General features: G+C 42.6%; 1 long non-coding RNA gene across 1 annotated transcript; it reads right to left on the reverse strand.

The window, feature by feature from the left end:
* Nucleotides 1–1,952: 1,952 nt before the first annotated feature.
* Nucleotides 1,953–9,023, reverse strand: LOC118165185. The gene is made up of 2 exons (XR_004749902.1): nt 8,720–9,023; nt 1,953–3,359 (listed from the first exon to the last, which is right to left on the reverse strand). It is a non-coding gene; the product is annotated as an uncharacterized LOC118165185 (long non-coding RNA).
* Nucleotides 9,024–22,159: the final 13,136 nt, after the last annotated feature.

The following is a 22,159-nucleotide window of genomic DNA, read 5'->3' on the forward strand; positions in this document are numbered from 1 at the left end:
GGAAGACAGAACAAATGTTGGTATCTTCTCGTTTTCCTTAGGGCTTTTATGTCAAACTGTTGCCTGCAGCCAAATGAGCTAGAAATGTAGTGCCATAAAGTAATAAAACCCATGGCTCTCACTCAACCATATGACTCCTCGAGCACAGATTAACAGGTAGGGTATCATACAGTCACAGGAGCTAGCTACACACAGAATCAAGGAGGCAGCAAATTGTAAGCTCTTGGTTCTTTTTCTAGGGGGGAAGGGGTTTCACCAAGTCAGAGGTGATGCATAAGGGCAGGGGCAGAGAGAAGTAATCTGTGTAGCAAAACCCCAAGAAATAGCCTACTGCTTCATCCTGCTCTGAGGGAAAATATAATCTGTCTGGACCATTCTAGGATGTTTGTTCTGCCATCTCCAGTGAAATGCTCTGGTACCTTTTCTTCCAATTAATTTTAATATCCCTAAACATTCTTTGAGTGGCTTTAATACCCCTTGAAACAAACCAGGTCACTTTCTTCCAGTCTACCCTAGCAGTCATGGAGAGAAGTCACCACTATACCCTGAAAGAGTCATAGGACTCCAGAGACATTAATACACCTTCCTATTCGCTGTTTCCAGGTGGAAGCATTGCCTCCCTTCCAACTTCAGATGTGACGAGAACAATTCCACCACACACCTTTAATAAAATGAAGACATAAAAGAATGAAATTCTTATTTGTCACGAGTGTCCACCAATATCTATAGGGACACACTAGGCCTGATTGCCGTTCACATGAGGAGCTGTTTATGCTGCTGCAGTGAAAGGATTGTTATCTAGACATTGTTGTAAATGCAAATTAGGCTCCTAATGTTGCTGCTGGGGAGAGGATTAAATTTATCACAAACAGTAGGTATATAATATTTTGTATTCCCCAAGCAAATCTTTCCACAGCAGAGAGAAATATTAGAAATTGTGCCTGTAATCCAAATAGAAGGGCGTTTTTCTTCATGTAAGCCAAGCTAGGGGAAAAAAAATAATAAAACTCTTTCCAAGTTTCCTGTATTTACAGATGATTTAGAGTTTCTTTTCCTTGGAAAAAGATGCTGGAACAAAACAAACAAACAAACAAACCCTACTAAAATATTTATCAAGACTCCCAGTGGGTCCAGAGCCTTAATTATTCATTTCATTGACAAATAATCATGCTGGATAAAGACTAAATGGAACAGGAAGTCAGTAAAATGTCCAGCCAGTCTTGGTCCTGTATTGAGACAGGGAAGAGATACACCAATGTTGTTCATATTAGTAGCCAAATCACTGTGCTTTCCTGCAAGCAAGGTGGGAGCCCACAGAGAAGCACCAGAAAGGTTGCAGTGGACCTCATGAAGCGTAGCCACCGGCAAGACAGGGCTGTGCCATGTGGGATATTGTCAGATCTGAGGTGGTTTTGCAGCACTGAACTTATGCCTGCAGGCTGCACTCAAGCCTTGTTGTCCACCAAGGAAACCAGCTCTGCCTTGAGGATTGCTTCAGAAGCACCCTCAGCATGGACACAACCAAAATATTTAAAAGGAAATTGTGAATTCAGGAGAGCTAATTTGGGATGGCCTAGGTAACTCCTTGTAGACAAGAGCCCTCTTCCTGTTTGTTGCCCTCTTACTTGCTTTAGTGCACAACTTGTGTTGAGCAGGGATGTCTGAGAGCGGCGCGAGGCCACCATGGATGGACATGGGAAGGTTCTGCCCAGCTCCCCATCCCACCAGGCCCACAGCACGAGTGTATCTGTGCTCTCTGGTGGGTCAAGGCTACAGGCATTGTTTGGAAGGATATGTTTTCAGCCAGCTGCTCAACTTACGGGTTCAGTGATTAAGTCCAGCATGATCTTTCCCAAATCTACAGCCCTTCCACACCTGTGCAGAGCTCACAGCTCAGCAGGGCTCCCTCCTCTCACTACGAAGCAAGTCAAAATAACTTGTTAGCAGTCCAATTGCATTCCACTGCTTATAATTTATTCATTCTTATTTCTGAACCAGACATAACAAATACACCCACCATTAGCTCTGAATACCCCCTCCCAGGAGGTAAAGCACACTGCAATCAATAAATATGCAGAGTCTGTTGCCTCCACTGCCAGAGGCTGGTAAAACCCACAGTCACTTATCTTCAGTTCACTCAGTTCTCCTGCAGCTCACCCTGCTTTTTAAAGCAGCCAGGCAATTCAAAGAAAGGGGTGCTAGAAGGCAATGCGAAAGATGGTCTAAAGGGTATTTTTTTTTGGCTTCATCTTGCTTGCACATATCAAAGACAAGTCAAACATAAACCAGCTTATGGTCAAGAGTGCAGACCACACTCCAGATACCAGTCTGTGCTCTGGTTTTGGAAAACTAGGCTTTATTTTAAGGGCAATGGCTCAAAGAACAACTGGCTACTGCTCCAAGAAACCACCTGTAGCATGAGCCTAGAGCAAAGGAAATGTCTTCTTCGGTACGTGTGGCTGTTATTGTATTGCAAAGAGCCACATGGTTCTTTTCATCCATGAACTCAGGCAATTCAGAAGCTTTGTAATCAGAACTACCCTTACTATTTAGATGTTTAATGCTGAGAAAGAGCATTCATACATGAAATACAACAGGCAAAACCAGAAATCCAGCCTTCACCATTTATAACATACACAGTGATCACCAGCTGCAACGCAGCATCCCAAAGGAAATCCTTAGCTATGCTAATAGAAAGCAATTAGAAAACAAAGCAAAGCTCAGATAAATAACAAATAAACAAGCAGAAAAAGGGAAATCCAACAGGGTAATTGCTACTTTTGGAAAACTAGCACTGCAATTGCTTCTACACAGGGGTGTTTTCCACTCTGTTACTGGACTTACGCCCTGGGAGAGCTGAGCAGTTTAGCTGTTTCCACCCCCATGTAGAGGCAAAAGTCAGAATCAGGCCAAATTCTAGGAGCCCAGAGGACTGACTGGGAGGCCTTGACCGGGGCTGGAACACCTGTCCTCCTGCTCAGCTTGTTTGCCTCTGTATAATTAAGTGCTAAGTTTTAAACAGCTAAATGTATTGAACAAAGCGCTATTGTTTGCCACTGTGCAGTTAGAGTCTGAGAAATATGCTACCTGATTCATAAAGACTGCACTCAGCTTCAGTTTAAGCTTCAACAGTCGTAAGAGTTGGATGAGTGCTAGAAACTAATTTATATCACCACTATAAGATGCACCTGGGTTTAGATGGGCTGCTTAATCTTCTGTTGTTCTTGCAGAAGCCAATTTGTGGCCAAGGCAAAAGCATTTATATCCAATCCAAAGGGCTTTTAGGCTTAAAGCTCAGGTCACTGGAGACATCTATATTTCTGCGGAGTTCAATTCACTTGTATCAGAGTTGTGTTTGCCTGTAAAAACTAAGGAAAGGAACAAACTCTGGAAGTGGGAGCTTTCAGAAGCACCAAAGCAGGTTTCTTTTTCGGAAAGAATTCTGTATCTTTACAAATGTGTAGAGGAGAGCAAAGCAAGAAAAATGAAAACCATGCTTCCAATCTTAAACCAGCTGAGGAATTACAGATTCCCTGATCGTTTTTATCTACCCACTCAATCACCCGCTCCCCACAGAGTTTAGTACTTTGGTGCAAGAGTCCTCAGATGTGTCGGGAATGCTAGCTGAGCGTTGCATTAGTATTCTCCACTATCACCAAGTGAGTTTCTGGGATCTGAAGGGGAGTGAGAAAAGTTTTTAGCCTTTCAATAAGCAGCTAGTGTGTGCTACCACGTGCAGAACAAAGCTCAGCCATGGAGATTCATACCATGATTAATTCATGCACAGACAATTCTGCTTCACACAGCTCCTTCGGCAGGGTATGCGAGGTGGGAGGCTCCCATATAAGTCAGCCCACGTATAATTATTAATGGCATTGTTAAAACCTTCGTGTTGTTGTCTGTCTGATGAAGACAGGTCATTCATGCAAGTACTAATAGCTCTCATTACTGACATTGTCATTTTGCTACAGCAGGAATAAAATGAATAGAAGGAGCCTCACACCCTCAAACCTCCTTCATCACAGCTTTTGCCCAAAGCTCTGTTTGGCACTTCAATGTCAGGAGGCATTCGCTGTAATAAACTGGGGAGAGGTTTTCTCAATTGCTGCAATAAAGACTGCCTTTTGAGCCTTGATATTTTGTGCTCCCGATAGCCCCTAGGGCTGCATCTTCACAGTAAGTAAACAGGGGCCTGGCCCAAAGGGCATGTGGCACTGCAGGGTCCTTGACCGTGCTGCTAAATTCTCTTTTCCTTCAAAAAAGGGTTGTATTCCTCATGCTGCCACTTGGAAGTAAGTCAAAGTCATGACTGAGGGGCAGTGTTAATGCTGGTGATTAGTGCACAGTGCTTGAGCCTCTGTTCTAGCCTTACTAGTTTAGATTTAACTAATGTTGCCACGCCACCATTACTGGTGGACTGGGGACTTTTCTCCCCAGCTGGAAGAGGGGAGCCAGGACACATGTTCAGCCTTTATGTGTTCAAACCCATTAATCTAGGTTCACATCTGTTAGTGACACAAACAGAATTAGCAAGGTGCTAGGCCCACACCCTACTTGCAGCCTACCTGGGGAGAACGGACATGGAAATCAAGCAGGGTCTGCAGTGGGATCTCAACCATCAGCAGACCCTGAGTCAGTGGAATTACAGTGTTAGGGTTTGAGCCAGCACTTGCTCAGCTAGGCAGGCTCCTAGTGTGTCTATCACCTTGCCTTACAAAAGGTGAAGGCACAATTATTCTCTCCCCACATCTCCATACTTTGTCATACCACTCCTCAATCCGAGGACCACAGTCCTGTTCCCTGGACACCCCCTCTCCTACTGTACCATTTGTACACACAGACTTTCAGACACATTTTGTATAAAACAAATGTACTGGGCAAATATGGTTCTCTATATGCCCCATCTCTATTCTCCCGTGAACATCGAATGCTGGCACTGTTGGAAGCAAGATAAAGAGACTGATGTTTTGTGTCAGCCCTATAGAACTTGTTGTTCTCATGCTTCATGGAGGAGCAACCAGATAATGAATTTGCTCAGTCTGCTCCTTTTTTTTGCCTCTATAAAGTCATCCCATCAGCCCATATGGGAACACATAGAAGTGGGCACTGGGCGTTCTGGGGGTACAGTGCTCAGCGCATGCCTTCAGCCCTAGAGTCACTTCAATAGAACTCCAAAACAATTTAAGAACTTTGGTGTAAATTGCTGAACAGACATAGTATTAAAAGGCTGGTGAAACTAGCTCAGCCTATGTCTTGCTTTAGGAGGGAGGGTGGGAGGGTGGGGAAGATTGTCTTGCTGCAGTCATGAAAAGTTCCTTTCCTAGACAGCCCCTGTTATGGTTAGAGTACAGATAGTTTCCCTGCCAGGTCCCAGAAGAGAGCATGCCTATTTATACATGTGTGTGCCTTCTCCACCAGGACATATGTATAGTGATAGTGGATATCATATGCCATACTGGACAGCCATTGACCTATTTCACTCTGGCTATAAAAAAGTCACTGCTCCTCCACTGCCTCTGTTCAGTGTACTGAGGACAGGGTTTTCCCTGGTATATCTGTAACACTCCCCATACCAATAAACCTTCATCTCGTTTGGGGACTGCATTATTAGTGTCTGTCTACAGAGTACCCAAACCTGGACCCCATAATGAAACAGTAATGAAAATGTTAATTAGGATTTCCTAAAAAGGAAGAAGATAGACTCAAAGGTATTGAACATAAAAAGAAAATAACAAAAGCTCTGTCAAAATGTACTATGCTATTTTTAGCCTTTCCTTATTTTCCAGTGATGATAACATTGTGTTAATATAGTGTCTTCCATATATTAATCAATTAAGCCTTCCAGTACCAGCTGGGAGCATTATCGCCATTCTACATATGTGAAAAGCAGCTTCTTGGCCAGAGAATACCTCCCCAACAAGTTGGGCCAGGGACAGAGCCCAGCTTTTGGAGACTCCACGTCCTAAATTTTCACCACCCTGGAGTCCTTCCCTTTCTTCATGGTGGTGCAAGACAATAAAAACAAACAGCATTACTGCAATATCCTCACAGAAGACTTACCCTTGGACAAAAGAGCCTGGGGACCTTCATGAAGGCCCCTCTCACTACCAGTCTCACAAGCACGTCTTGTATGTTATCGTTACAGCTCTCTAGCCTGCTTTCCTTTCAGACTGCCTGTAGCTCAATGTCTTTTCTCCTCCTGCTCCTAAAATATAAAGACTTCCTTGTCCTGCTCTGTAAGTGGGTGATGTGTTGCAGAGGAGGGATGAGGCCAAGATTTGGGGAGGCATGGAGTACCAAAATCCTGCTGACAGATGGACCAGGATCTCCTGGTCTAGTGCCTGTCTCTCTGGGAATCTGCTCCTCTGTCGTCTAACCACCAAGCTTAGGAAACATACACCACATATTTTATGTTTTATTGGTTAAGCTGTAGGCCTGTTGATGCTGCTTTCACATCTGCCCTGGCTTCTACCCTGATTTTATGATAATACCTAAGACCCCAAATCAGGTTCCCCTATGGCACAGTGGCTTCTCTACTTCCACAGGATGGCTCGATACTGATGATCTCACAAATGAATTAAGCAGAAAGGAAACTATGTAATCAATCAGTATTAATGAGCACAGCCCAGTTGTTTACAAGCTATTTCTATGTTTCAGCCACTGCCTTTGATCTCCAATGGAGCTGAGTGCTGGCACTCTGTCAAAATGCAAAGTATATCCTGTTCACTGGGGCTCGGCACCATGTCCCTGTGCTGACAGTGGATCAAGCAAAATGAGTGCATGACTTTTAACTTGCTGATTTATTGTGCAGCACTGGCCAGTGGTGGCTGGCTGGAAGTAAACACATTTCCAGTCTGAAGATCTGATCTCAAGAACAAAATGATGATAAAAAAGGCAGTCCAGAAGGGCTATTTGGAGGGGGGATGGGGGCAACTACAGACACAGGCAGAAAACTGTACAACTATGAAATGAAGACTAGGTTTCTCAAAAAGCCAGGAATCCATATGTTATTTTAGTACTTAATACGTGGCTGGATTCCCAAAAGGATGTAGGAAACTGCAGCAAGTGCTAGAGGGTGTTTTTTTTTTTTTTTTTTTTTTTTTTTTTCTAGCCTTGTGGGGATTCACCTGTTGTAGCTGAAATGTCGTCACTAAGGCTACCTGGAAAATGAGATGGAAGGAAAAGCTAATGCAAAACAGTCAACTTTGTCAGGAAAATGAAGGGCTGAGCACATCCCCTTTGGAAGTGGCTTTCCAATGGATAAAAATTAATATTTTAAAGGGAGAGTAGGATACTCATAGGAATGATTTCAGAATTATTTTGAGCAACACTAGAGCTTTTCCTTTTTGTCAGGGATTGTCTGTGTTTGTACAATGCCTAAAGCTGCTTCTCTCTTCTGGCCCTAGCCATTATGGTAATAATGAGAATAACAACAGCAGCAGCCGTGCTGTGTATGTTAATGACCATGTACTCAAGCAAGAGCAGGCTACATATTGCTGGGAAAGATGGAGAGAAAAAAATGGCAAAGTTAAGATATGACAGGATCATTTAATGATAACTATGTAAACAGTAGAGAACAGACAGGCTGAAACTTTGGTGAAGAAACATAATTCTGCTGGAGAGATATGTTAGAAAAACAACAAATGAGGTACCTAGTGAAGTGTAGCGGGCAAAAGAGAATGCCATGAGGAAAATTATATACATACATACATACATACATACATATAAATTCTTAAGGAGAATGTGGAAAACCATGAATGACTTCTCAAAGACTGGAGATTTGTTTTATTGATACCACAAGAAACAGGCTGTGCTCATGAGATTTGTTAGGGCAAAGATAATTGGCAGGGTGCGAGATACATGAGCATGCTGTACTGACAAAGCTGATATAATCTGGATGTTATAGAAAAAATAGAACCAGAAATAATAGAGGAGCTGTAGGACCACAAGTAAATTAAATGAAAATTAAAGCCGAAATGTAGGATGGGATGTTTCATTTGTCACTGTTCATGAGGTGTACAGGAGGACCCCAGACAAAAGAAAAGTTTTGATAAGAGGCAGGATGGTGCTCCATCCTGGGCTTTTCTTTGCCTTTTGAAGAACCTGTTTCATGGGGCACATGAGATTGCAAGAAATATTTGGCAGCTTGGAACAATTTTAGCAGGTCCATAAAGGCGAGCCTGTCGTGTCCTGGAACTTTGTGCTGGGAAGTCAAAACACTGCAAATAGAAGCACAAGACTGATAGACAGGGAAGACATCTGACATTGAGGAACGCAGTAGCACTCTGAAGTCATTGCAGGCTTGATGTAATTTAGCTGTGCTTTAGAAATTGTGTTTCCCCTGAAGCTCCGGGTGCTGAGGAGAAGGGAATTAGCCAGCAGCAGGAGATATAACAGCAGGATGATGCAAAGCAATTTCTTAATTAAGTTTTGGGTCTTCTTTCTAATGCTTAAACTTACCCTCTTCTCAAATTTCTCAAAACTAAGTGTCATTCAGTGTGCAGTGTTATAGACAAAACAGCCTTCTCATTCTGGCTACCTCCCTGTTTTGAAAGGTTTCTTCCTCTACCACCCTATAGAAGATTGAGCCAAGAACTTGAAAAACTAATATATATGGGGGTCATCTCAGGCTGAAGAGGTCAAATTTCATCATTGGAAGGATTAGGCAGTGTATATTAGCTGCAAATTGGTACAGAATAGGGATGTAATAGGCTCTTACCAGTACAGGAGCAGGACAGCTGATGAAATCCCTGCTGAGAGTGGAAAGGCAGAGGGAACTAAGGGAGTAGAGCAGAGATGTGCAGTATGATCCACTGTTCTCTGTATCCTCCCCCATAATAGACTGGGTTGATTCATCATCTTGGGAGGAAAAAAATATCCTCAGCAATAATTTATACTCTACTCACCACTCTCCCCAGATAGAGCAGAACGTTTAAAGCTGAGCTCACTGCCCTGTTGCCAGATCCTTGCACCCCATACACAGGGCTGAAGCAGATGAAGAACAGTAATCCAGGCCATGGAGAATAAAGAAGTATCTTATCTTCAGTGAAATGTACTATTTATTGTAACTCTAAATTTGCACGGTGAGGGTTAAAAGCTGGTTGAAAAGTTAGTGCCAGTAAGCATATATTGTAAGGCTTGCATTTCCATGTTAGCTTCTATTTCCAGTTGACATCAAATTTCCTTTGTTATTTTACAGACCACTTACTCAAGAGATCCTTCTACCACTCTTCACTTAATCACAGTCACCATCCTGCACCATCCTATGTAATTCTGCATCATCTGAAGTCTTTAAAATTCCCCCACTCATTTTCTTCCTCAGACCCCATATGAATGTGATGGGTAGCACAGGGGAATGAGGAAGAGAGGAGGACATCTTCAGAAATCTCCTTGCCCTGTGAAAACAGACCCTTACTCCCCGCCTTTAGCTGTTTGTGAATCCACAACATGTTTGACCCAATTTTCCTTCGTCAAGTTTTATGAGGGATCTTTGTGGAGGGGCCTTGCCTACTACATTTTTTGAGAAACATAGACAGCATAAGACTCCCTGTTATCCAGAGTCCTCCTAAGAACATTAACAGATTTGAGGACATGACGTTTTGTAGACTTTTCTCTGACATATCTCATTTGTTCTGGTGGCTACTACTTCCCCTCTGTAATATAGCAAACATATTTTGTCCCTTCCCTTTCTCTGGGGTGAAGCTGCAGTCATGCAGTCAGAGCACACTAGAGTGAATGGTTCAGTATTTTTATTACCTTTAGAACTTTGGGGTGGATGCCACCTGGTTCTGGTAATATCATAAATAAACAGTAAACGTATCATAATTTTAAAAATATGTTTTCAATATGTTCAAAAATATCTGATGCTGGCCATTGAATTTGTCTCAGCTCTCTCTTTGGAAGTTAAAAATGGTTTGGGTTTTCTGATTGTCTCAGGTGACGTCAGCAACCATCTCAGCAGGGCTGATGGGGTCGGTTTATTCATGCAAGCATCCTTCCAGCTAGGTCGCCCCAGCCACATCCCTCCAGAGGGGTCACGTCGCTCAGCCGAGATAGCCCTGGGCTGTCTCCCTGTGACTCAGGCCGAGCAGAGGAATCAATCAGACACTGCAGCCCCTGCATGAGTGAGCTGCCACCATCAGGGACCTCAGGGGCTTGTTCCAGTTGGGTTCATCTGTCTTCTCCTTCCATTAGTCATGTCAAGCACGCACCCCAGTCACTTGGGTATGTCAGTGGCCTACTGACAAGCAGGGCCAACTGCATGGCTGGCATTGCACACAGATCTTTTTTCTAAAATAACAATAATTTTAAAAATGCCTATGACCTCTAAATACTCAATGAAAATAGTTACTATATAAAAATATACAGAAGCTGTTCCCTGAGAAGCACAAGGTCTCACCAGACCTTCCAGCCAGTAGAGTCCTATTATTTTAAATATTGTTATATTGTTTTATTTTTTTAATTTATTTATTTTTTAATGACAGGGGCCCTGTCACTTCGAAGCAACAATTTTTGTACTGGGGCAATAATCTCCCAAAGAAGTGGTGAAGAATCAGCTGTCTCTTGACCCTCAGCCATGAGCTGGAGACTAAGAGATCTGAAAGAATGAGCTCCAGAAATAAAGAATATTATAAGAAGCTTGTTTGGACGTAACTGCTCTGAAAATATTGATTGCTGAATATAGCATGTGTTGTTAAAAAAAAAAAAAAAGGACTGCAAATATTGGAAAAAAAAATGGTGGGTAGGAGGGAGGTAGGGGGGAGTTTTACTTTTAGACAATGACTTTAACTAAGAGATAACTTAGAAAATACTGGCTGATGTGGATAAGATTCCTTCCCAACGTTCCTTATTTGGAGTGTAGAGTGTTGCTTCTTAGCCATATGTATAATGGCACTCTCAAGAAGCTAACCCTTAATCTAATGATACAGTAGAGAAAGAAACTCCTCAGTGCTTAAAGAAAACAGGGCAGGGATAAAAGAAGAAAGAAATAACAGTTCTCACTCCTTTCCAGACCCTAAAGGGACCAATCTGGGCAATGCATGATTCTTAAACAATTACCTCCTTTGCTTTGGTGACTGCTTCCACTGCTCCATCAGGTGTCCTAATAACAACACCAGTGGCAATGGCGCTGTGCAGGAGGGAGCTTCTCTTGCTATCCTGGGGACAGTAAGGCTGAATATTCTCATCATCTGCATTGAATCCTAATTGAGAAAGACTGACGAGGGACCCAGCCAGCTACGGTATTCACGGGAGGTTTAGGGAGTTCACATCAACATACCTAGATCACATCCAGATGTCAAGTCTTCCCGTTGTACTCACAAGCTGTGTCTCAGCATACACAAGAAACAGAAGACCCTGTTTTTGTTCCTAGGCAGATTTACCATGTCCTCTTTTGTAAGAGATTTGGTGGCACACAGAGCTGAGGTTGATGTTTTGCTTAAACACGAAGCCAGCCCCAGCCTTTGTAACTGAACTGAGCTAATGAGAAAAAGTTTAAGAAATCTCCTTATTTTCTACATTTCGCAAACAGCCCAATTCTCTCTTACCAGCAGGAAAGGAGTTGTCCCTTCCTCTTCTCCCTCTAGATAATGTTTTTAGGTTGCAATATCCCTTAGAGATAACAGCCAATTACAAATGGAAAATGTGCCAGGGAACTTCTTACTTCAGCCCTTACACACGGCACAAATTAGAAGCAATCCTTCACCACCACCAGGAAGCATTCATTCTTTGATGTGACTGTCAACATACAGGCAGATTAATACTGGAAACTGTAAATGAGCAGGTCAGCAGCAAATCTTCTGTCTTCGGTAGCAGCAGTTTTCTACCTACCAAAAACGTGACCTCCTGGAGTTACAAACCTGAAAGAATTGGAAAAACAGTGCTGTAGGCTGCAGGGACTAGGGAGGAATGTGTTGGTTCCTCCATGCAACCGTGCAAAGGGATGAAGTCTCAGGACTGCACTGCCAACAGCTTCATCTGGCCAGAGTACTTCTCCTGTATGGGTGCTGAGCAGAGCAAAAATCTGTTCCCCAAGACATGGCTAAGGGACTCCACCATCCCTCACAGCTGAATGACTGGCATGTGCTGTTGAGTGGATATTCAGTCCTTCACATTAAAAATGGGCTGCCAAAACGTAGAATAAAAATCACATTACTTTCTGGAAGAGACGCGCTCTTCCCATCTCACAAAATAAAGGTGCTGTTTGCAACTCAGCCATGTACGCATCCTTTCTCATTGAAATGGAAGCAGTCCTTTCTCATTTCTGAGTCTCCTCAGTGGTTACTTCTGAAAACCTGGCAAGACAACCACCTTATCATGGTTACGTGGTTTTATTTCTCTCCTCCCTTTTTAATTAAAAAGTATGTGTAAGCATTCTTGATAACTGAGCAGAATTTACTGCTAGTGGTGTGGTGTTGACAAAGGAGGTTTGTTTCTCCTTCTCTAGCTGATTTTTTTTTTTTTTTCAAAGCTGAGCAACATTGGGATCACACAAAGATTTGAAATATTCCTCCATCCATCCTAGGATGGATGTCTCCTCCATCCTAGGAGGAGTCCTGCAATGCTTTTTCCCACCCAGCAGTGGTCCTGGAGGACTACAGCACCTGACATTTCAATATATATATATATATATATATCAACCAAGCACCAGCTCCCCAAAGTGGAGGAATATCTGAAAAGACATTGAGAGGTCACTGACATACATGTAACACAGACTTCTCTTCCTTTCTCAAGCCAATCTTCAAGGGGAAGGACAGCAGCCGAACACTTGGGACTTCATCACTGCACACGGTGGTGATTTACTGCTGAAGACAGTGTGCGTCACAACACCATCCCAGTGTGGGCCATGGGGACACGGAGGCATTGCTGGCTGTAGGGGGGGTCAAAAGCGGCTGCAGCTCCAGGTTTGAGCACAGACCCTTAAAGCTTCCAGCAGCGCACAATGGGTTTACAAGGCACTGTGCCGCATTAGGAAAAAACATCTCTAATCTTATGTAACAAGTCCTGAGAGGCGTGTTGCCAAGTAAGCACAGTTTAAAATCAATCAGGCAATAGCACAAAACATTTAGCACTTGGCTGCAGAGTTCCACTTGTTCCTGCTCAGCAGCTATCCTGGGACAAGCACAGGATCTGTGGGAAGGGTGAGGAAGAGCAAGCCACCACTTTGTCACAGCCTCCAGTCTGCATCCAGGACTGTCCCTATCCCAGGGCCTCTGGACTCTCAGCCTTTATATCCAGCAGTGAGGACAAACCCACAGCCATGCCAGACTGCTTCAACTGCACACAGTGCTGCTCCTGTGCCCCCATACACTTGCAGGGCTATAACCCCTTCTAGGGGAAACAAGTGGCACTTCTCTGGGCAGCACAGCAAAATCTTCTCCCATGTGTGCTGCAGTGTCTGGAAGTCAGGGAAGGGAGACAGCAGGATGAAGCCAACAGCAGCTCTGGATTCAAGACTGTGTTTGTTTTCTTTCTTTCTTTCTTTCTTTCTTTTTTTTTTTTTTTAAATCCTTTGTGCTACTGACCGCAGCAATGGTTTACTGAAGCTGCATAGTCCTGGGTTTGATCCATGCTTCACCACCAGGAGCATTCAGTCTCTCAGGGATACGAGCTCTGAGCACTGTTGTGTGGCCATTGCTCCCACATTGCTGTCAGTGCCCCAGTTTGTCATTTTGGAAGGCAGGATTATATCAAAGGAGCAGCCACACTTCTTCCACCTGCTTTAGTAGAGCACAGACTATTTTTAACCTCATTTCATACCGCCTCATGCTTACACACTTGCTCACTTTTGCACTCACTGTCATCCTAACGCACGTTTTTCTCAGAGAGGTGATGGAAGCAAGTACAGCTTTCATAATGTAACTGAGGCTCATCCTGGACTTCCCTGCCCTGAGCTACTACCCGGGAGGTGGAATTTCTGGTCCATGTCTGCCCAGGTGTACAAACATTGGGCAACAGCTTGCAGAAGGAGTACCAACTGCACACAGCATCTGCTCTCCTTCTGCATTTCTTGCACAGGTTTCTTGCCACTTGTTCCTGGCTCAGAAAGGTAGATCTGCCCTTGTGGAGACTGAAGACAACTACCAAATTACAGTTTGATGGAAAAGGAACACAATCCTGTTATAACCACCAGTGAGACATCAACAAAATTTGTATCTTTCATGGAACTTGTATTTTAAATACATCTTGAAGCAAATGTTATAAATTCAGGCAGACTGGGCTGCAGTGACCACTCCCTTATTGAGTTTGTGATCTCGAGGAATATGGGCCTGGCAAAGAGCAAAGTTAGGACCTTTCTGAAGAGTGAACTTCGAGCTATTTAAAGACCTAGTAGATGAGATCCACTGGAACATTGTCCTTAAGGACAAAGGAGCTGAACAGAGCTGGATGATTTTTAGTGTCCCTTCCAGCTCAAGCCATTATATGAGTCTATGGTTCTATGAAATTCCTGCTCACCTTGGGCACACAGAGTATATAAGAACCATTTCTTTCAAGGAGTGTATACCAGCCCTTGTAGCTTATGTCATGGTATTCAAGAACACAATGCTGTATCCTAATGTTAACTTCTGCAGATGAGAGTCTCCAAAAGCCCAGGAGACTACTATGGTTGACCAGTGAATCAGAACAAAACTCCACAATGACAAATTTAAAGCTGAAATTGTTAGCACAAAGACTATAAAGCAAATGCTACATGAGGCACTGCAGTTCCTTCAAAGGGCTGTTTGTTAGCATTGGTTCATCATGTCTTCCAGCTGACTTGTAGGCAATGGCTACCCACGTCATTTGGTGCCAGTGTCTCCATATCAGTCCACAGTCCAGATGGTTATCTCCACACTTGTATTGAAGGGTCACCTGAAAATGGACTGCGTGCATTTTGAAAGTAACAGATCTCCCTCACTGCAGAAGTGACTGAGATGTATCCACTAGTGGGAAAGGTTATGTTAAGAAAACTTGTTTTGTTGAACAACTGAGTGTGACTTTATTTGGCACAGCTACAAGCCTATGCTGTTGAATCAGCCACACTTTGTGAGCTGCCTTGGAGAAGCAAGAGATCTGGCAAAATCCTAGAGGAGTAGAAGGAGGTGCTATGAGATCCCTGCCAACAGCAAAGGTCTGCTCTCAGACTGCAGCAGCTGTCCTCCAATCACTGTTCTGTCTGCTCCCAGGAAAGCAATGTCCAGTTCCTCCTGGCCAAAATTCAGCTGCTGCTGACTCGTAAACATCACCAAGAGCAACCCACTTTCGGTGCTGGTTGATCAGCCATGGATGCTATGTCCTACAGCTATTGGCAGAGAGACTCTAGCAGCTCAGCTGTCCTTTATGAGCTGCCTTCACAAACAGGGAACCTGCCTTTGATTCTATACGCAGAGCAGTATTGCACAAGGCAGCAGAAGCTTAAATAACCTGCTGCGTGTAATGTACGACATTCATACGGACACAACAGCAAGATCGAGAGATTTCCCTTTTTGTTCATCACCACAAGAACAAGCCAGACAGGGTGAATACTTGGGGTTATTATTTAGAGCATTGGGCTGGGGCTTAGAAAAGGTATCAAGAAGCCCAAAATTGTCCATGTCAGTATGATCTTGTAAAAGATGCAAACTATTAAAAAACAAAACAAAACAAACAAACAAACAACAACAACAATAATAATAAAAACACAGCGTCTGAAATCCCCACGATTGCTTTGTGACCACAGCTGACTCCTTTGGACCCTTTCTTGCAGTCAGACCAAGGTTCAAATGTAGGTGTACAAGAAACGTTCGTGCAGAACAAGCAAGTAAACAGGAGACTCACTGAGGTTCCATTTGGGAAATTACTTACATTAGATGCAAGCAATGATTCCTGGGAAAACGTATGACGGACAAGCTCTGACGGATCTCCATGGCCACCCTCCAAGTGAAAGGTGTATAGAGCACACGCTGCAGTGGGGCAGCACACATGGCGAGCTATCAGATGTTATCCTCCCAGTGTGATTATGTTTTTGTTATTTCCAAGACACGGAAATGGCAGAGGAGCAGCTGGGTTAGGCTGGAGACACACCACAGAGGTTACTAAGAGTATAAGCTGGATATAAAGCAGCATAACTCTGCTTCACACAGATTGCAAACCAGACAGGAAGACTTGAGGAATTTGAAGTGTTGATCCCGTAGCAGCTCACATTTATGGAAGGTGCACACTTGTGTATGTGCAGCTCTGCTTTCACATATCTGAAGCTCACCAGGAACATCAGTCCAAATAGATGTTCTAATCAGGGGCTGAGGCTTTGTGGTTACCCTTCTCTACCTTGTTATAACAAGTAGCTGACAATTTGTCTCCCTGAATGATTACATTTGAAACAAAACTATACTCAAGGGTCATTGTGAAAGAAGAATTTTTTTCTTGACATTTTGGATGTTCACAGGAATGAAAAGTAAGGATTTCTTTGGAATTTTTACAAGGTGCTTGAGTACCTACTCACCCCACTATTTTAGTTAGGCCATAAACTGAGACAGTTTGTTTTCAATGCAGCCCAGAGAATTATCCCACTGAAATTCCTGAGGTGTCTCCTGAAGGACATGAAGTCATTATAATGATGGGAGATGAGATGTTCAGGCGGAGAAGAGAGATGGAGAAAAGATAAAGCCTTACTAAACTTACCTGTAATTGCAGGCTGCATCCAAATCCTTTGGCATGTGGGGCACTGAGAATATAATCATGTATCTGTTTCTGGCGTAAACGTAAAGCCATTTTTTTTCTTATCGTTTATGCTTTAAAAAAAATAATAAAAAATCATTGTAGGATAGGGTCATGGACTGTTGAATCATTAGGGTATTGCCTGAAGAATATCAGCCTAATCTGATCAGCCATGCCGATTCACACAATCTGAAGCTATTCTACATAAAGAATGTATATTTCCTTGATTTGCTTGGAGGTATGTTGTAGGTGGAAATTGCAATAGCTTGAAAAGGTAGAAATAGTAGGTTCCAGGAAGTTTAGACTGGCCTGCTCTGAGGTCCAGCTGTGGTTGTACATACCAATTAGGATTCAGTAGCTCTATTTTTTAAACTGTCCTGAGCAGACTGTGCTGATTTCTGCATTTTGTATGCTCAGCGTAATCTGCTGTATTTCTCTTGCTGATTAGTAGAAAATTTCCTTATGGGAGCCTGCTCTGCGTTTCCCCGGAGTAAGGGAGATTTCTGGACTAAAAAAAAATAAAAAAATAAAAAAATCAGTGTTTGTATATTATTATGATTCATTATTTATGAAGCAATGGCAGATATAAATCTCAAAGTTTAAAGTCTTCCTGCCTCCCTTCTAGTAAGCATTACACAGAAATTTAAAGACGGGGAGTCCTATTGTCCCAGTGATTCCAGAAATTTATAGAACAGGTGGATCATAAGAAATGGATAAATCTGGTAGACTAACTGCTTGCAAGCAAGACACATTTAATGGTGATAACTTATTTTGTGAAGAAGAGTCTGCACTAATCAAGCAAAGCAAAATTTACAAGGCACCCATACAGATTTGTATAACATATTTGGTATTTTGTCAGAAACACAAGCAGAAGGAAAAAAAAGAAAAAGATTTCCAGTGATCAAGCTCCAAAGACCCAGACATTGGAGTTCAGGAGTACTGCATTATCCATACAAAGTATCTTTAATTGGTTAGCTCCATAAATGTAGGTAGAAGTTGCTATTTTGGAGCAGAAGTGTGTAAGGCAAATCCAGGGCATTTTTTTTCCTAGTGCACTAAGGATCCATACAGTTCTGCTGTCTTTATATAGGTCAAAATGCTTGGGGATGAATATCAAAATGAGAATATCTAAGAGATGTGGGTACCAGCACTGCTCAGATCAATTGGAAATCTTGTATAAACATCCAAGTTATGGTATTTCTATAGCTTCCTTGTTTTAGTAAGAAAAAAAAAAAACCCTACCTGGTTTGTGTCTTTAAACTGAATGAATAGGTTGTTTTAATTTGCATCAGTATCTCTTTGTACTCAGTATTCACTACAGAAGAATCCTGAAAGAAAGAAATATTATTAATCAGAAACTGTAATGTTTCTTCCAAAAATATCCCCAAACCTTGATCACCTCAGTTTTTTGTTAAAGGGAATGTAAAATACCAGAACACCTGTACATTGTGGAAAGGGGTTCAATTTTTGTTTTAATAAAAAAAAGTTCTAAAGGAAATCAAAAACTTGCTGAAAAGAGAAAAAAAAGCATAATCTCAAACTATTTATGCTGAAAAGCAATTTTAATGGAAAATTTTATTTTACCATTTCTAATTAAGGGCCAGATGGTGCCTTTAAAACTCAGCCTTGAGTAAAGAAGAGCATATAGTGCTCTGAAAATTCTACCTTAGAAATGCAAAAAAGAAGTTTAAAAAATCATCTGTCGGCATTTTTTGTGCCCGTGCAGTAAGACAACATATGCCTAGTACCTCTGCAAGTTAGGATGCCATGGAAAATTAAGAACATCCACCTTGGATCAGACCAAAGGTCTGTCTTTCTCTAGCAATGTTAAAAAACAGATACTGAGGGAAAGCCGCAACATAGCAAATATGGTAGTACTTCTAAAACATACCCTTGCCTCCAGCCCTTTGCAGCTCCAGGCTTTTCCAACCCAGATGTAATCTTTATCTGTCCAATATCCCTCACTGAACCTCTTCCATACACCTATCCCATCTTCTTCCTGCACCAGTGTAAGCTGTCACACTCACAGCGTCTTTCAGCAAGGTGCTCCACAGATCTGCAGTTTGTTGCATGGAGAACTCTTCCCTGTTTGTTTTTGGACCTTGGCACTTCTTATCTCCATTTGATGTCAGTTATGATAGTTGGAAATTGGTCTAATTCTGTGTCAAAACCTACCTTCTCTTACTCCTTTGTTGCTTTTGGAGCATAATTTTCCTCTAACCTACCTCTAGTTCCTCTGTTCTTCCATGTGTCTACCTACAGGCATCTTTTATTCCCTTCATATATAGGAAAGGAGGGCACAGTCCTCCCTTGACATGACGTGTTTGTCACCAGGACACCCCCTGTTTGAAAGGACTGTGCTCTCACTGCAGTCATCCTCTTGGCTACTTCTGTCGATGGGCCAGACCTGCCATTTGGGGTCATGATTTGAAAGGTGATATGGATGCAGGTGGGGCTGTCTTGCTTTCATGGAGGTGTGAGCACGCTGGGAGGCAGGCTGGAAGGCGGGCTGTAGCTAGAAGTCTTGAAAGGGAATAATAAGGTAATGAACACTACATTGGCTCTTTTCCTGTACACATAACATAGCATTTCTGTCAAAACAGATCTGTGGATATTTCTGATGAGTTTGGTTATAAAGGGAGTAAGATATAATTGCTACTAAGTGTGCCCATTTGGAAGAACTCAGTATTTTGTTATTAAATATTTAACCTTCCAAATTTAATTTGTTAAATGTGCTGGGAGGAGTTTTCAGCTTACTTGCAGTATGCTTTGGAAGCAGGTGCAGGTCAGCTGGGACTTTAGCCCCACTTACCTTTATTTTGAACTGAAGGGATGACATAGAGTGATGACTGTCTTGACTTCATTTTCAACTCTCCCTTTTTAGAAACAATGGCTTGGTTCCCCAACTGGTTGTAAATCCGTGTCTCTGCAGTGGAGCTATTCTGATTTACACCATATGAAGATCTGGCCTCTAGTTCAGAAGAAATGGGCTGCCAGTTTAATTACTTCATCCCAGGTATGGCATTAATAATATGAGAATAAATTTAATGCTGCTAAGTAACAGCAATACAGAGGATTTTGTCACATGCATGACAATTAATGTGTGGTGCATGGTATTTCTGCTTCTCCTGAGTTCACTTTTAAATGATGCTTGTTGTGATTTGAATTTCAAAGAGCACTTCTCCTAGTATTTCTCATTATTGATGGTAACTGTTCGCAGGAGCAGCTCAGTGATGCTTTGTTGGCTCATCACTTTTGATTCCATGCCCAGATGCTAAGGACAGAAGCGTGCAATTAATTTGGAAGCACAGCCCCTCATTGATTTCAGTTGGGAGTTTTTCCTTGAACACCAAAGGCCTGATCTGTCCCTGACTACCTTTAAAATAGTATTTACATGGAAAATGTGTTCCTTTTCCATTATAGATCTCTTTTGTGAGCTCCACTTGCCCATAAGACCGTAGAAAGCGATCAGCAGAGAGCCATAAGATATAGGTGATCCCCTCACTGTCGTGGGGACAAAATGATCTGATTTTGAGACACTGGCAAGCAAGGTGAAAAGGATAAGCAGTTTGTGCTCCAGACCTCCTCTCGTGAACAGGAAGAACAGGAGGAAAAAGTTGACTTTTTTTTTTTTTTTTTTTTTTTTTTTTTTTCCCCTGGAATAAGAGGGATCTCTGAGGGACCAGACTTACTGAGGAAGTCCTTTGTTCACATCCAAGCCCACCCACAATTGTTTTGAGCATCAAAGTACTTGGAGTATTCACACCTCAAAAGTAGCCCCAAAGTCCAAGCAGGGTGCCACATGAGCCAAGCAGTGAGCTACGGCAGTCTGAACACAGCATGTGGGTCAGTCTCTCCTAGTCTTTCTACATTGCACAGGGCAAACAGAAATTTGCAGAGTACCTCTGGGTTTTTTGTTAAGACATTTTCTTTTTGAACAATCTGTTCTTTCTTTTTAACAGTTACTCCAAGTCAGGAAAAAACCCTCCTCATATATAAAAGGCAGGTAAGCACATGGAAATTCATGACCAAGTTAAATTTATGTTCCCCCTGCATTTTAAGATGGCATCAGATAACTCAATGAGCATTCCTGGCAAGTAGGTATTTATCAGCCAGATGGATTAATTCCTTTAATGAATCTAGTGAAATGTTTGGGGGACCATTCATTACGGAGTACTCAAGCCATCTTTCCACATCTGCAACACTTACTAACCATAATGTCCTGTTATTTAGTCCTGCCTCCTCAAGTTTGCCCTTCCACAAGTTTTCATATCAGTGTCACTCTTCTCCTCACTTGATTCTATATATACCAGCTGAAATGCAATAGTTTCTCAGTTAGATTTGGCCTGGGATGATGCAATCATGGTCCTGTCTCTCAGAAGCATGAATCTATCTTGTAAAGGGGTGGCCCGATTCAGTGGACTGAGAGACTTGGGGGACTTCTCCTTCCTTGTCAACTACAGCTGAACTTGGTGGCCTCTGAGAGACAGGAGGTTTCTTCTATTCGAGTCTACTGGATGTGGTTGTTCCTGCTCCCATTTGTGTATCCCATCAGTAACAAGGTCGAGTAACATTTATCACATAGACATGAACTTCTGAGATGGTCTGATCCTGCTCCTCCTCTTCAGCTGATCATGATAGGAGTTAGTTAAACAGCTCTAAGTACTCAGCCCATGCAAGAGCTAGCCCCAAATGTCCTGACATACACACATGCAGAAGACAGAGAGCCATATCACACTGGAAATACTCTGCAACAAAATTTAGTAAGACGACAGGACAGATTCTGGTGACCAGGCAGAGAGTACTTCTAGACAAGCATACTGACCAGAGAGTTGCTTGTTCACAACAGGACCCCTTTATCACACCTTCTCTCCATTTTACCATCTTTGCACTTCTGCCACCCACCCTGTAGAAACCCTTCCGTCACCCCAGTCTTCTCTCAAATCATCTGTCTACCATAAAATACTTTTTCACCTTTGGTCCCATTTTTGTTTCATCCATGCCCAAAGTCGCTATTTTCTGATGTTATCATGGAGGCCCTCTTGGCCTCACCTTGTATTTCTGATTTGGTGACCTGGGCTCTGCTGTCTTTGCAAGACTCTTTTCCTCAAGTTGTCCCAGGTGCTCCCTGTCGGTTATCTGCAAAGCACTGCTTTCTCTCACGTAACTCCCCCATGAACATGAAACCTGGTCATTTCTCACAGGGCTATCTGCTACTTCCAACAGCTTCTCACTCAGTCATTTCTCATGTTTCTCACCAACCCCAAAGCATGTTACAGCACAAGCAATGACTAGTTTAAATCTGAGGGACAATGGTGTTCTTTGTGCACATCTGCTGTTAAAGTTTCTGAGCTGTAGGGTTTGATCCATGCCATATAGGCTTCAGACATCAAGAAAAAGAATCATTAAATTAGTGTTTTAAATTAATTATTAAATTCAGGCATCCCAAGGTGGAAATCAGACCCACAGGTTCAGCTCAGCTCCA

Source organism: Oxyura jamaicensis, chromosome 3 (genome assembly GCF_011077185.1).
Source record: "Oxyura jamaicensis isolate SHBP4307 breed ruddy duck chromosome 3, BPBGC_Ojam_1.0, whole genome shotgun sequence".
NCBI classification, from domain to species: domain Eukaryota; kingdom Metazoa; phylum Chordata; class Aves; order Anseriformes; family Anatidae; genus Oxyura; species Oxyura jamaicensis.